Below are 16,942 nucleotides of genomic sequence, written 5' to 3' on the forward strand. Positions count from 1 at the left end.
TATCCACAAACACAACAAGCTGAAAGTCAGTGATGCTGCTCGGTTTGCAGTCCTGAATATCACGGCACAAGCAGGATTCACTGCACTGTTAATGTTAGCTATGTTAAATTGCTGCCTCTGTTCGGTGGTGTCGAGCCAAACGGACTTCAACGTGTGTTTGAACGAGCTGACAGTTCACTCGTTATGCTGAAAGAAAGATGCTTTAATCACAGGAGTCACACATGTGTCCACTGTACCATCTGGGAACTCTTCTTGTTTAGCACTCGTAATAACACAAACACTAAATCCTCCTTCTTTTGTGCTGTTTTGTAGCAGTGTGTACACCTGAGACTGTCACCTGTCTGTCTGTCCTGCACTCTCTCTCTGTTTCTTTCTCTCTGATTGTGTAATAAAAGTATGAACATGTGTTTATAAGTTACACTTGTGTTTGAATCCTGCAGCTTATCACACATTTGATTTCCATGTGTGACAACTGCAAGTGTCCAGAGTGAGGACAGACTGAGGGACCCACTGCTGCACATCATCTGTGAGGCTTTGCACCCCTGATGATCCACCAGGACAAACTCAGCAGTGTGTGAGGAAGAGGAGGAGGAAGAGCCAGCAGCAGCTGACAGATGGAGAGAATAGACAGACTGTTCCCTGTTTGTGAAGGACTGCTATAAAAGTTTAGCATAACTATTTGTCTGTCCTGAATCAGTCTTATTAGGTAATGTTCAAATAGTTTTATCATTCCAGTGTTTTCAGTGTGGGAGAAAGTACTCAGGGCCTTCAAGTTACACACTATGAAAGGCATCAACAAGTTTAATATTCAGAAACCTAAAGTATGTATCAGCAGCAGAATGGAGCTAAAAATAAATGTTTGTTTCAGTTCTATGAAGCTGAGTATTTTGGATTAGTAGTACTGCTGTGTTTGTTGCATCATAATGCTGTAATTGTTTATATTCTTTATATATTCTGAGGTAAGTTGATCTATGGTGTTACATCATATTCTATAAGGATAATATGTGTTTGTATACTTTCTGCCCAGTTTGACCCATTTAGCAGAAGTCAGCCAGTTTAAGGCTCTGATATTTATTCTGTATGACTTAAAGCAGTTATGACATGGTATGATTTTCTTACCCAATAAACAAATATTTAATATATCAGAAACAGTTTTCACAGCTCGTACATTTTCTTTTTACACATATATGTAAGCATTGAGCCAAATTTAGTTATGCAAACATACTGAAGGAACAACATTTGTCTCTTATATATGATACACCTATATATACACTGTCAAAGATACTTCTCTTTGAGTGACGATTTAAGGTGATAAGACATAAATAACTCCAACTTGAATCTGTACTGAAGCTCAGTATTTGACACAGAGTTCATGTTCACTGCTGTAATAGCTAATAATGATTAATATAATAACTATAATATTGGCCATATTATATTTACATTACCAAAGTGATATTACTTTAGTCTCATGAACAACATTAGCTAATTGTTATTTACTAGCAAATTTTAAAATGACCGTTCAGTACAGAAACGAAGGCCAAAAATCATGTTTTACAGTCCTGTCGTCTCAGCCTCAGATACTTATCAAATCACACAAAGCTCATGTAGAAACAAACAAACAAATGAAGAAAATATGTTCTCCTTCATTTCTGTCAAACAAAATTGTATGACACGTTTCCAGCGGTTAGTATCATGGTTGCTAGGCAACCTGGGCAGCGCGACGGAGACTAGACCGTCCCATACAGCCCATGTGTTTGCAACAAACTTGCCGTTTATTTTGCAATTCGAGCTCAACACTGTCCCTAGCGTCCTGGAGCACTTCCGTTGTGTTTTGGAGTTTGCATGTGTTTTGAATTTTGTAAGTGTTTTGGAGTTTGTCAGTGTTTTGGAGTTTGTACATGCTTTGTCTCTAGGGGCCACCGTACTACACCTCGTGAAAGACCTACCTGTTGACCACTGGGGGACCACTTCCACGTAGAGGGAACCAAAAGAAAAGAAGCCATCGTGTTGGGAGACGTGACTGGATGGAGACACCTGAAAGCAGTGACTGTGAAAACTCTGAAACAGCCAGAGTACAGTACTGACTTAGAGTATCACCACAAGCTCAGCATCAAACATTTTCATTTCTTTGGCTCTCGGAGGAGGCGGACGCACTTTTTCTCCTCTCCCTTGTCTTCCCTGCTAGTTCTTATGTCCTTGTCTAGTCTCGTGTCTTTTTTGGATTACTTTCCCTGGAACACTCTCTCACAGTCTGTGTCTAAAACCTAAAAGAGAATTATGGATTTGATCAACTGGTCTCTGAATGCTATTGACACCCTTTAACGAGAAGTCTGGGCTCGGGAGAACCCGAGTGCCCTGGAGGTACTTTCCCTGCCGGATACACGATGGATGGGTGGCAGAGGATCGTGTGCCTGGCGGGACTGTCGATCGAGGATGCTGAAGATATCTACCTATTTGGAACCATGATAACAGGGTTCATGCTGATCGGAGCTGGCTTGGCCCTGGCTTATCGGAGAATTAAGAGAGCGGAACCGGCTGTTCAAACCCCCACAAGGCTGCCCGCTGGGATTGGAACGACAGGTGCGACTTCTCAGAAAGGGCTCACTGAAGGCAGCATGGTTAAGAGCTTGGAGGCGCTTACGACTGCAGTGAATGCTCAGAATAACACATCTGAGCGTATGTATGTTGGATTACATCAGGAAAGAATCAACTCAGAACAACATCTCTGGGCGGAAGCTGGATTACATCTCGGATCAGTTGGCTGCGGTCGTGAGGTCTCAGAATCTGCTATGTGAGCAAAAGAGTGACAAGACCACGGAATCGACGGCTAATAACATCATGGAGAAACTCGCAGCTATTAACGGGAGATTGAGAGACCAGTGTCGGCATGTCTGTCTTTCCCATTCCCTACAAGGCCACCTGGGTTGGCTGGAAGACTGTTTACTTAGCCTGGCGGGGCAAAGGACACTGTCTCAGCTGAACTCTGGACACGCACACACATACATATACTGATACTGATACTGATAAGCACTCACTGACGCATCACCCTCCCTATCCAACGCCACCTCCAACGCTTACCTCCCCCATGATGTGGACATCGGGTCAGCTGGAGGCGCAGTCGAAGATTGCAGCGGTCCCAGATCAGATGTACACACTGGAACACTTTCACATGTTGCCTAGGGGACTGGCGAGACTTTTAAGGCAAGTGATTACTTGCCACGTAGCTGCAAAACTGTGACACAATCTGCTGTGGTGGCATTAAAGTCCTGCCAGTTTACAGCGGCTGATTTGGTCCCTAAAATCCAGAGAGTAATTATTCATGGTAAGGAATTCATGTGGACACTGAGCCTGTGGGCAGGCAAGGACATTTAAACAGTGAGGCTGATGACCTACCATTTCTTCATGTGACTACTTCTGGTCTAAAAGGGACTCCAATACCAAAATCGATGAATTTGACACATAGAAATGCTGGATGATCAGGCAATGTGTGAAACACAATGTTTTCTGGCTTAATGTCTCGATGGTAGACACCCTTGGATTGCATTTCAGTGGCTGCATGTACCAGCTGTCTCATTATGACCAGACAGACAAATGAAAAATACGTTCAAATAATCAGATTTACATTATCCATTAAAGTTTGCCATATATGTTATCTTGCCACTCGCTGACCTTAACCTCCCTCTCGTGCACAAAGGTTCTTCTGTTTGCCAGGTAGGCTTCCAAGTCTATGTTTTTTTTGGCCTTTCAAACAACATAATGAGTTCGTCTTCCAAGTCATACCAGTCGTTTTAAGCGGGCGTCACATTGCTGCTCGTAGCCTCTGGTCCTGCCCCCACTTTTATTAGCAATGCCACCTTCTTGGGAATCTCGGTCATTTTACCATTAAGAAGCTTGAGAAACAGAACATCAAGGTCAGTGTTCAAACATTAGGCTGTTTGAGGAACACGTTGGGGGAAAAAAACAGAAAAAGACAAACATTTCTTACCACTGGTAGGTAGCTGACTAAAAACTGAGCAACATGCTTAATCACCACCTGCATTACAGAGAAAATGTGTTTTAGAAAAAGAGAACAGGAGGAACTAGAAGAATTGTAAAGTGCACACATAAGAAGCCATACTGGGAAATTGTCTTCTCTGCGTTTTCCAAAGAAGACAGTCCCAAAGCCTCCTTCACCCAGCTTATCCTGCTCTTCGTATTTTTCTTCAAAGTCCTCTACAGAGAGACAAAACAAACACAGGGGTTGTGATTAGTTGTACGTAGGAAAGCTGACTTTGCCTCAATGTACACATTCATACAGTCTTTGTTAGAAGCTTCCTAGTGATTAGCAGATGGATACCAGCTAAACTCTGAGAGCTTGGGAAAGAGGCTCTATCGCTGCAGGTGTGGTGTGAACTTACCTATGTACTTCTTACCTTTAGTGTGACTTTTGTATGTGCTGTGTGTATCTGACTCATAGACGGAGCAGCTGGCCTCCTCCTGTGAGCTTGATGTCTTGCTCTTTTTACTGCGTGGTTGTTTTGTTCCATCGCTGCTTGACTTTCCTTTGCTGCTCTTCTTTCTGAAAGCAGCTGCAAAAACCAAAACCAATTAGACCTCTGAACTCCACACAGGCCTACAGATGATCAATAACTATAAAACAAAAAATCTCTGAATCGACTTTTGCTGTCCTTGCTTCTTTGGGAAGCTTTTTCCAGTCTTTCTGTGGCACAATCTTTCCGTTTGGAGCTCTTGATTCGCCCATCTGACGTCCTGTCCTCTATCCTGAGGAACCAGGGATCAGTGTGGTGGTCTGCAGTTTGTACAAAGATCACTTGGTTACTACTGAATCAAAACACCTGAAGTAAAAGCCCCAAATTAAGATGAATTTAACAGGTAAAGGAGACTTTACTCACCTAGATATTTACGCACACCCACAGAACGTGGTGTGGTAAAGGTCGGCCAAGATTTTGACCACATGTCAGAAACTGGATCAAAATTGGACTAAACTCACTTGAACTCTGACTTTGTCTGCACTTAGAACTATCACAAGACATTAAAACAAAACATCGGGCATTGATGACATCACAGGAATCTAACATTCTAATCTATGCAAACTGTCTCCAAGGCTACATAATATCAAATTAAATCATAGCAAAGGAGTAAAAAGCAGGATCAGTCTTAGGGCGTATGTTACATGTTTGCCAGTTTGGATGAGTGAGTGCAATACTTTATCGGCCTGTGTTGTAGCAACCTGTTGAACCTGCTGAGAAACTTTTCTTTGTCCACTCTGCCCCAAACTTCACATGCTCCATAAAAGTCGAGGCCTAGAGACCTCTGCATAGTTATTAGCATTAGGTTATCAGTATCATCTGATATATATGACATTTACAGTACAGTACTCACACATGACATAGGAGGAATAAATATGAACTTTTTGACATAAATTTGATCATATGAAATTGGATTTTTTTTAAATATGAAACTTTTTCCTTCCGTCATACTTCAGAAATATAATATATTAAGTTTTGAACATTTTAAAACATTTAAGTTTGGTCATTGTATTTATAAGATCCTACATGGACGTGCTCCACAATCATTGGTCAGTCATGTTAAAATCCATTATCAGTGGAAAACAAACCTGATCCTCTACTAGAGGCGATTGTGCAATACCTTTTAGACATAACACTCAGCAAACAGTTATTATTAGTTAAAGTCAGTGAGATTTGGAGTGATACATGACACATGACTGAATAAGACACGCAGACTTAGCATGACGAACCGACGAGGAACACGTACACTGTGAATACATACAGAGGGAAAAGAGGACTAGAGATGAGACATGGACATAACTAAGCACAAACAGAACATGATGGCTGGAGGGGAAAAACACACGTGACAGAAGGAATGGGTCACAAGGGCAAAACATGTAAACGAGAGGAGGAGACGGGAGAAAAAGACATTACTGAAATACATGAAGGGCCAGGGCTGGGGCAGCCAACCAGTCACAGACAAACAGCCACATTTTTTACTCTGTCACCGCAAAGAGCCACATCATACACCTGGGCACACATGAACATCACCCATCCCTTCCTCTGTCCTGCGTTCAGTTTAGGGTATCAAACTCAGGACCCTAACCCCATCAGGCCGGGGTCTTTGTGTGGAGTCTGCATGTTCTCTCCAGCTTCCTCCCACAGTCTAAAGACATGCAGTCAGTGGGGGTCTTCTCGCCCCGTTCACATTCACACAGAGATGCATTGAAGATCACCTTGTGGTTAGTGCCTTCTATTCGATGTACAGACTGAATAATAACACCTTCTAATTAGTTCTGTCTCCTATTGGTGCTCTTCTACGAGTAATCAGTGCTTGATGGCTTACTAAGCTTAACATTTTTCACAACATTGATAACAAACACACACAAAACAACAACAACATATATTGTCTAAAAGAAACTTGATTGGACCACAGTTTGGATGTTCATCCTACATGTTTATTGAGATTGTCTAATGTCTGCGACGGTATCTTCTCCCATGTCTGCGGACACCCGAGGCCTTGTGGGCTCTCCTGCGTCTGCGAGCGGGGCGAGAAGACCTCGCACGTTTGCGTCTATACCTGCGTCGTGGCATCGTCCAAAACGGCGGTACCTGCTCCACGTCACGGGTTGTATTTATGGACTCAACTTTAGTGATGTCACTGCTGATGTTGTCACTGTTGGTGTCACCTCATGACTCATTCATGCCATCTGAACTCTGGTGTAATTATGAGGTCACAGGGGGACGTGAATTTATTCACAAAGTTGAAAGAGAGTTTGGGTCATAGCTCAAAGACACAATGATGCAGTCAAATCATTGGAATTAAATATCTGTAAATTACACGATTTAGAGGGGTCTTACATCACATCCAGTCTCTCTGTTGTGATGTCAAATATCAACGCCCAAACCCCACGACCGACAAATAACACAGAACACGCAGCCAGTGACGCACCAAACACACACCACGTTTAGTGACCAATAAATCAAGCGCCACAGGTGGTGTAAATGACAGCTCAGGGATGTGTAATGATGTTGATTTTTTCTGTTCTTGTTCCTTTTTACCAAGCCGGGTTTGTTGGTCCTTGTTTCCCTCTCCTGCTGAGTTCCTCCTGACGGAGTTCATAAGCCAGTCAAAGATCTGCACGTCACAATGGACTGAGATGTCAACTTCCTCCCACCAAAAAAAAGAAAAAAGTAAAGTCGTCATGCAGCACGAGAACAAAAAGTCATACTACAGCTACTGCACCCCTCTAATTTATTAGATTCTTTCAATCATGTGTTTCATAGGGGCCTCGGAGCACTTCTGCAAACTAAATGAGCTGTGCTGGAACTTACACCATCACGTAACCCATAAAGGAAATCTCTTATTCATAAAAAGAAAAAAATGTTTGCTTTGATTACTCCTTGAGAAACTGAATGTCACGGTCCTGGGTCGCTGGCTCAGTGTTTTCTGTTTTGTTTTATTAATCTTTGATTTCTTGATGTGTGATGTTAGTTCTTAGGTTTTGGTTCTGTGTCCCCGCTGTTCTGTGTTGGTACTGTGCCTCTACATAAATAGCATCATAATTTCATATTTTGTCAGCACTTCCTAGCAGTATGTAACTACACAATAAATGTCAGGGTTTGCGTGTTGAGATATGAATGGAGGACCCAAGATGCAGGCACTGCTGATGTGAGTGAGCTTTATTTATGGAGAGTGACATACAAACAAAGGCGAGGGAGGCGAGAAACAAAACTAGGAAAACCTAAACTGGGAAAGCTGAGAACCAAATAAGAAACCTGGACACGAGGGAATGGAGTTAAAACATGAAGGATGACAAGCAGGAAAAACAGCATGGAGGAACACAGATGGACCAGTAACGCACACAAGAGGACGAATGCTATAAATTAGTGATGGCCCGCTTGAAGCTGACGCTCCGGCGCGTGTGTCAAAAACACCAACACACCGCTTCAGAAGCACTCTGTCGATGCTCGATTCGTTTGGCCACAGTCACGTGATCAGTGACGTCCAATTGTGAATTGTGAATTCCACTCTGCAGAGTGGGCAATCAAAATGAAGCAGTTCAGTTTTTTTGTAGATTCAAGCTGCTCTTCATATTTTTGACCACCAGATGTCACCACAGAGGACTGTGTTAAAAAGCTTCCAGTAATGAATCGTTTTTCAACACAAGCTTCAGAAAGCTTTGTTTGGCCATCACTACTATAAATACACACAGAGGGAAACGAGGAAACTGCACACAGGAGGGGGACACAGCTGAGCCTAATGAATCTGACGAGACGGGTCATTCATGTACTGTACATGATGCGGGTAGATGCTGTACGTTTATGGGCTGCAGGAGAGACACAGATTTGTGCAGCTGAGGTTGTTTGGGGTGCCTGTGTGTTCGCCTGCTGGGCCTGAGCGAGCCTCTCCACATCTGGCCCGGCGGTCTCTTCTCTTGCTGAGGATCTTAACGTAGTTTGCTGGGACGAGCCGGTGGTCTCACCGTCCACGCTGGCCAGGAGCCAGCCACGCACACGGGGCTGTAGCTCTAAACACGAGGGAGATAGTTGTAAACATGGGGCACGCTCACACAAAAGAAGAGCCCTCATCTGTTATTTCTAAGATAAGGAAAACAAAAATAGAAGGTTTTGGGTCAAAGCACTCAGAATCAAATGTCCCGCAGCCAGTAAAAAGCTCATCACCTTTAGGAGCGAGGTTGAGCATCTCTCCAGCTTGCATAGAAAGCTCCTCCTGAGAAGCAGCTGTAAAGTCATATTCTCCTCTGGCCACCACGTGGTCGTCCTCCTCGCTCGTCCAGTTAGTGTCTAAACCAAGCAAGGAAACTGAATGAAAGACATTCATCATTTTAACTGGTCTTAACCAAAAACAAGTCCTTCTGCTTTTCCTTACACTTGTAAAGTAACTAATGGCATATGGAGCTATGGTACCCAATTTATTTGCCACTGAGTTACACAAAGGCACATATGATGTCATACAAGCAGACTCATCTTTACACGTGTACTGCAGCCCTGAACATTACCAGCTTCAGATTCTATTATCAAACTTTGCAACAGCAGCCTTAATTACTTTTAACTCAAAACAATTAGCACCTGCAGCCACTGTCCTGTGTTGAGTACACCTCTCAAAACAACTAAATGTACTCATATGAATATGTGAGTGCTTGTTGTTCCATCTCTTCAGCCTGCTGCACAAACCTGCTGGGGGGACGTCCTCAAGGTGAGGTGTGTGTCTGTATCCTCCCAGGCTGTAGCCGCCACCGTAGCTGTAGCTGTAAGGCCTGTAGCCACCACAGATGGAGCTCCCATAGGGGCTGTAAGAGGGGAGAAGGAGCTGTTGGATGGACAGTAGGACTGCTGGACCTTATGAGGGGGCACCAGGGACGCCATCCTGGGCAGGACAGAAGGGCTAGCAGGGGTAGAGGAGCCTGTAGCTAATCCTAAATCTGTAGATCTGTTTGGTGACAACATAAAGATAGAATATCAGTAAAATCCACCCATAATTCATTGCAACATTAATTGAGCAAAGCATTAGTTCAGAAACGTCATGGAGTCAAGCTAAACCAAAAACTGAATGAACAGCTCATAGAGTGGCTCTCTTCCACAGCGTGTCCTTTGTCCTTTCTCCCTCCCCTCAACCCCAACCAGTCCTCAGAGGCTGCCCCTCCCTATACCTGCTTCTACTGGAAGTTTCTTCCAGTTAAAATGGTGTTTTTCCTTCCCACAGTCACCAAGTGCTCCCTCAAAAGGGCTTGTTTTGATCATTTCATTTTCTCTGTATTACAATAGGGCCTCCACCTTGCAGTATAAAGTGTCTTGAGGTGACTGTTGTTGTGATTAACGCTATATAAATAAACTGAAATTGAATTGAGTCAACTCTTCCTCCTGCCTCATCTCCAGCTCTGCTACTCTTCATCTGTACAGACGGTGGAAACACACAATAAATTCACCATCAACCAGCAGCTAGCGGCAACTTTTAGCATGGGATGTTTTCTCACATGAGCTGACGTTATGAACCAGTCAACACACCTTAAATATCCTTAAATATCATTATCACAGCTCTGATTGTTCAGCTTCTCCAATCTGATGACCATATTCTCTTAACCTTAAAAAGATATGTTGATATGTCCAAAAAAGATAAAGATGTGTCAGATTTAATTCCATTTCCTCACTTAACGTGGAAAAAAGTGTCAGGGTGGGGGGACTGATTGAACTGTGATTGTGGAATTTGCCTCACACAGGTGCGTTCACTGTTGCTTGTTTGAGAATACTGCTGTATATATACAAATGCTGACTGCATAAACAAACTGTTGTACATATATTTTTAGAATTATCTGAATATATTAAGAAAAAGACAATAAAAGACAATGACTTGCAGCATCAAGCGGAGGACTTTAATCTTCTCTTGTTTACGAGTTTGGGGACAGGTGAGCAGAGGACTGACAGATGAAAAACACAAGCTTTCTCTAAGGATGTTGCCTCTCCCTTAAAGACAGGCTGAGGAGTTCAGTTACTCAAAAGGGGCTCAGAGTAGAGCTGCTATTCCTACACGTTGAAGAGAGGCTGATGAGAAAAGGAGAAAGAGGCCCAGGGCAGACCTAGGACACTCTGGAGAGGCTATATCTCTCAGCTGGCCTGAGGATGTCTTGGTGTTATCCCAGAAGAAGTGGAGGAGGTGGCTGGGGAGAGGGAGATGTGGGCTTCTCTGCTTAGGCTGCTGCCCGGGTAAACCACTCCTTGATAAGCAGAAGAAAATGGATGGATAACAATAATAAGCAGAAGAAGCTAAAAGACACAAATTTAAAATAAAACATTATTAGTTATGAATTGAAAGATATAATTATTCAGCTATATAATAACTCAGCTTATAAATATATATGTAGGCATTTTTTTGAAGGAAATTATCGGGAAAAGGAACTGAGTTTGTTGGCAAACAGCAGCTACATTTTCTTCTGAACTGACAGTTAGCAAGTACAGAACAAACAGAAATGCAATGAAAATATTTCTGCGGCTTTTATTAATTTCACTTATTAACCAGAACTGCACAAAACAAACAAAAAGGCTCAATTAACAGAAGAGAGAGAAATCTAGCGAGACACACTGACTAGGACACGGCCTCAGAGGACCAAACTAGCAGTCAGCCACTTGTACGGCTGTGCAGATAAATAATTAGTTGCTTTTTTATTCCTGGGACTTCTGATCCTCTCCAAATACACAGGGAAGTACCTGATGCAGCTAGTTTTGGGTACTACCATCACCAAGCATTTAAAAAAATCTATTAGAGGATAATAAAGTGTTTTCACCAACCAGAAGAAAAACATATTTCAGCGTATAAAATAGCAGTCTCTTCCAAACAAGTCCTTTAGCATGCTGATGTTAAAAAATATCATGTAGAGTAAGACAGGCATAGAGAACAGCACTGACTGGGAGAGGCTTTGAACAGATGACATACTCAGATCAATTCAACATATAAGACTTTAACAATGCACAAGCATCTATCAAAAACCTATTTAATCTATCATCTGTGATATTATTATATACAATTATAATGTATTGTTCATCTCCCTTAAATAAACAGGTAGCCTTAAGGTATGAAATATTCATTTGTCTACTGTTTCAGTGGCTGACAGTGCCCCACAGGCCTCAATGTGAGTTTGAAGCCATTATAATCTTCAAGTTGTTTAACGATAAACTGATTTTGAATGAAAGCCACGGAACTTCGGTAGCACAAAAGAGTCTATATTCTTTGTGTCCATATGGATCAGTCATATTACCATTATTTCCCCCTAAGGTTGCCAAAAGCACCAAGTTAATACTTGAAAAAACTGCAGCAATACACCAAAATAGAATCAATATTCTGTTTACTTGGTGACAACGCTGCTTTTAGCCTTCAATCAGAAAGCTTGAGTTGGCTAGTTAAGCATCGGGCTAACGTTTAAAGCTTTCACTTTGGGGAAGTAACTCGCATTACTGCTACTGCTGTGTAATCTTGGTTAAATTCACAGCATATTCCAGAAATTACCCTGCAATAACTAACTGTTAGAATAGCGGCACCGTATTGCATCACACTGAGTGCATTTCAATCATTTATCCCGCGAGTTTGCTAGCTAGCAAAATAATAAAAACGATTTTAAAAATTAGCATGTGTAACGTCCACACTGGAGAAAATGATTTACTAGGACTTACGCAAACTCCTCCACAGTGAAAACGTACAAATCCTTCTTGAAGACTCCTTCTTGTATTTTTCGTTTTCCAGCAAACACTCATTAAAACGGCCTCCAGGCACGTTAGTGCGCTCACCCCCGACTTTTCGGGGAGGGGGTGGGGGGTCACACATTGAAACAGACTGACGTGCAGAGGTACAAGGCAGCCCAGGCAGAGAAATGTTGCTTTTAGACTTTGCCATTTTATTTCTCTATCTGATAAGAAAACTATTCAATCAGATAGTTATTTGTGGTGAATGAAATACAGTTTCAAGACGTTTTAAGCACCAAATCCGAAATAGAAGCACTACAATATATCCAAGATTTTTCAAGGATTTCAAGCACCCGTACGAAACCTGCATATGCAGTTGATGATTGTTAAAATAAAATAGAACATTTTCATCAATTTCTTGTTTGCTCCGAAATCTACGACATGGCTATATACAGAAAAGCTCGACATGTTATGCAAAAGAAAAAAAAATACACGAACATACATTAGAATCACTTTGATCCCTTGTGACGCGGTAGCTTTGCTTTGATCCCAAAACCCATAATAGGAGCGCTCACCCATGGCATAACGGACGTTGACCTGACACCAACCCAAACCCTTTCGAGATATTTTCAGAGGATTTTACAAAAGAAACCAAAACAAGTTCAGTTTTGTTTCTAACCAATTCACAGAGCAAACAGACAGATCGTGGCTATTAAAGTCAACAAGAGCGACCCTGAAATTCTGCAACAGGTAAAACTGACCAAAGAACAATTTCAAAATGAGACAGATTATCAATCCAAGGAAACTGGATATATAAAACCTAAGCGTTTCAATGACTTCGAACAACTACTGAAGGTTAGGCGAGCACCTGAAAATGGTCAACCATTATTTGTTAGTCTAATCAAACAGATGTTGGCCATGTTTCTGAGGTCGGTTTTCTCCTTTTTTATGTTGTTCTTTCAGTTTTTGTCCTGAGATGAGGTTTGAAGTGTCTGTGGTGCAGCTGATCTGGTCTGTCTTGAGACAGTCCAGGCTGCACTCACTTGTAACAGGTGGAGACTCACCAGGACATTCAGATCTCACAAGTTTTGTGTTTCTCAACTCTTCTGTTGAGGGTTTCTCTGAGAAGACGAGTGCAGTGAGGCCTGGTGGAGGTCCACCGATATAAAGGGTGGCCATGTGTGTGTATCTGTTAATGTCTGGATGTGTGCAGACTTATGTGCCTTAGTTTGTGTATGCGTGGAGATCTGAGGTTGGCTGGTAGGGTGGACCTCTGCACATAGTGACAACTGTGTGCAAACATTTCCATGTTTGGATTTCTAGGAATTTGGTTTCTTTGGGGGACTTCATCAGCTGCTGAGTGCGTGTGAGAGTATGAGAACTGCTCAGTGCGTGTCAGAGTATGACAACTGCCAGCGCGTGTGAGAGTATGACAACTGCTCAGTGTGTGTGAGAATATGACAACTGCTCAGTGTGTGTGAGAATATGACAACTGCTCAGTGTGTGTGAGAATATGACAACTGCTCAGTGTGTGTGAGAATATGACAACTGCTCAGTGCGTGTGAGAATATGACAACTGCTCAGTGCGTGTGAGAGTATGACAACTGCTCAGTGCGTATCAGAGTATGTCAACTGCTTAGTGCGTGTCAGAGTATGACACCTGTTCAGTCCGTTTGAGAGTATGACAACTGTTCAGTGCGTGTAAGAGTATGTCAACTTGTCGCGGGGTCCTCTCCGAAACTTCTCCCAAACAAATGTAGGCGTAGTCAGGAAGCATTCAGGGTGATAGTTTATTCTGCAGTTCACGTGACCTTTCAAGCGCGCCCAAACCCACTATTTGAACCCCGGAACACCATACCATCGGCTTGCATAACCACTCGTATAATCGGCAATCACAGCGAGTCTACGCGACCGCTTTATTAAAGGTAAGTGGGAAAAATATGTTGGCCACCCTCTGCGCCGCTCAAAATATACCTCTCACCCCTTTTTGTTTATCTGCCTGGTCGACGAAAAGACGTGCAGCCACGGTAATTGTAGAAACTAGTGGTGGTGCGTGTATGCGCCCAGATCAGCTGTCTGCGGCCCGGGACGGTGTAACTCCGTCACATCATCCCCTTCCACCCGAAGGTTGGCGTTGTGCGGCAACCTGGAGAGATAATCTGCCACTACATTGAGCTTGCCTGGTCTTTGACGGATGGTGAATCTGAACGGCTGCAGTGAAAGGTACCAGCGTGTCAGTCGGCTGTTATGGTTAGGGTTGGGTATCGAAAACCGGTTCTTGTTGAGAACCGGTTCCCCCTGTTTCAATTCCTTGGAATTGTTTGCCATTTTTGCAAACGATTCCCTTATCGATTCCAGTCGCCCCGAATGACGTCACCATGTTGCGGAGCGTCATTTACCTGGCAGGAAACACGGCGCCTAAGCGGCTCAAACGCTCAAAAGTTTGGTTTTGCTTTACGAGAATGGATGACAACAGGGCAACTTGCAATACTTGCAAAGTAGATATTTCATTTAAGGGAGGAAACACTACAAATATACAAAAGCATTTGCTCACAAAACACATGATGACCTTAAATGAATGTCGTGTTTTTAATTCCGCTCCGGACTCGTGAATCTCAACCCAGCAGCAGCGGTAACGTTTGCACGTCCTCTCCCGTTAATGCGGCAGGTAAATAATCAACTAACAGTGCATATTATGTTAGCGCGATCTGCCTTATTACAAAACCTGCCATTACTGTGCATTTAGATGACCATGATAAGAGAGACAGACAGAGTCTGGCTCAGATGCTGGCAGTTCTCACTGCAGTCTACCGTTAGCGTCTCTTTTCAGGCTAGGATAGACGAATGTCACCGAGCAGTGACTAAGTTTGTGGTCAAAGGTTTGCACCCATTTGCCACAGCAGATGATTGTCGGTAAGTGAATGTGTTTAATTGTAGGCAGGGACATTACTGGATATTCTTGTGTAATTGCTACAGAATAATTGATGTTATACTTTGTTATTGCTACAGAAGAATATTTATTTTATTATTTTACATTTACAATTTTTTTTTCCTGGGGACCCTGTGACACCCCATTGAAGAGCCATAGGCTGTGGATCTCTTAAGATCTCACTGTTGGGTTTGTAAGGCCATGTTACTCCTAAATTTCTATCTTGTTCAAAGAGAAGATATAAAACAAAGTTCTAAGCTATTAGACCTTAGTGTTCTCCTTTTTTAAAAAGAATCGATAAGAGAATCGATAAAGAATCGAATCGTTAAACAGAATCGAAAATGGAATCGGAATCGTGAAAATCTTATCAATACCCATCCCTAGTTATGGTCCTTCATGGAATGGATCCAGGTGAGCGCTCGGTGATCAGTTTCCAACTCAAACTCCCTCCCAAGTAAATAATACCTGAGTTTCTCCAGTGCCCACTTAATGGCCAAGGCCTCCTTCTCCACAGTTGAGTAGTTGGTCTCTCGTGGCAGCAGCTTGTGGCTTAGGTATAGGACCGGATGCTCTTCTCCAGGGTCCCCTTGGGCCAGTACTGCTCCCAGGCCACTTTTGGAGGCATCCACCTGGACCAGAAATTTCTTCCTGAAGTCTGGGCTCCTGAGAACTGGGGTCGTACACAGGCAGGTTTTCAGCCTTTTGAAAGCTTGTTCACATTCATGAGCGAGGCCGAGGGCAGTTCTGGATAGCTTCCACTTTATCCATCTGCGGGCGCACCTCACCTCTGCCCACTTGGTAGCCAAGGTAGCGGGTCTCCTGCCGTGCCCAATCACACTTAGAGGGGTTGAGGGTCAACCCTGCCTTATGGATTCTTCCCAGGACTTCGGACAGGTGCTGCAGATGCTCTTCCCAGGTGTTGCTGAAGATCACTACATCATCCAGGTAGGCGGCACTATAGGGGTCACACCCCTGTAGTAATTTGTCCATCAGCCTTTGGAAGGTGGCCGGAGCCCCATGTAGCCCAAATGGCATCACCGTGAACTGGAACAGGCCGGCAGGTGTCCTAAAGGTGGTGTACGGTTGAGAAGACTCCTCCAGTGGCACTTGCCAGTAACCTTTGCACAGATCCAGGGTGGTGATGTACCTGGCCGCTCCAATCTTCTCCAGCAAATCCTCGATTCGAGGCATGGGGTAGGCATCAAACTCTGAAATGGAATTAAGCTTCCGGAAATCGATGCAGATGCGTAGGGAGCCATCTTTCTTGAAGATGATGACCACCGGGCTACACCACTCTGAGCAGGACAGCTCTATCACCCCAAGCTCCAGCATCTTCTCCTGTCGCAATTTATCCACTAAGTGTTGTGGAACCTGGTATGGACGTTGGCGGATGGGATGTCCATCCTTTAGGCGTATCACATGTTCGACAAGGGTGGTCCTGCCGGGGTTAACTGAACACAGAGATGTAGTCTACCGAAGGATTTGGAGTAGCTCAGCAGCCTGCTGTGGGGTAAGATGAGTCAGCACCGGAGACATTGGATTGGCTCCCTGCTCGGATTCTGTCTTCCCTTCTCTTGGCACTTCTCTTGCCATCAGAGCTTTCGCAGGGGCCTGGTGGGCACGCTCTTCCCATTCTTTCAGGAGATTCACATGGTAAGCCTGCTTCGGTTTCCTCTTTTCAGGAAGATGAATCTCATAGGTCACTGGCCCCATTCTGCGAAGAACTGTGTATGGACCTTGCCATTTCGCCAGAAGTTTACTTCAACACCTTTTGACCAGGTTGAAATTCACGTTGCCAGGCCTATTGGTC

General features: G+C 43.5%; 1 long non-coding RNA gene across 2 annotated transcripts; it reads right to left on the reverse strand.

Annotated features, from left to right (window-relative positions):
• Positions 1–6,877: 6,877 nt before the first annotated feature.
• Positions 6,878–11,612, reverse strand: LOC146504861 (uncharacterized). 2 transcript variants are annotated; one of them, XR_014877440.1, is made up of 3 exons: positions 9,207–11,612; positions 8,694–8,816; positions 6,878–8,609 (listed from the first exon to the last, which is right to left on the reverse strand). It is a non-coding gene; the product is annotated as an uncharacterized LOC146504861 (long non-coding RNA). The 2 variants fall into 2 exon arrangements; XR_014877439.1 differs by having other exon boundaries at positions 6,878–8,539; positions 9,207–11,607.
• Between the last annotated feature and the right edge of the window lie 5,330 nt (positions 11,613–16,942).

Source organism: Neolamprologus multifasciatus, chromosome 13, assembly GCF_963576455.1.
Source record: "Neolamprologus multifasciatus chromosome 13, fNeoMul1.2, whole genome shotgun sequence".
NCBI lineage: Eukaryota > Metazoa > Chordata > Actinopteri > Cichliformes > Cichlidae > Neolamprologus > Neolamprologus multifasciatus.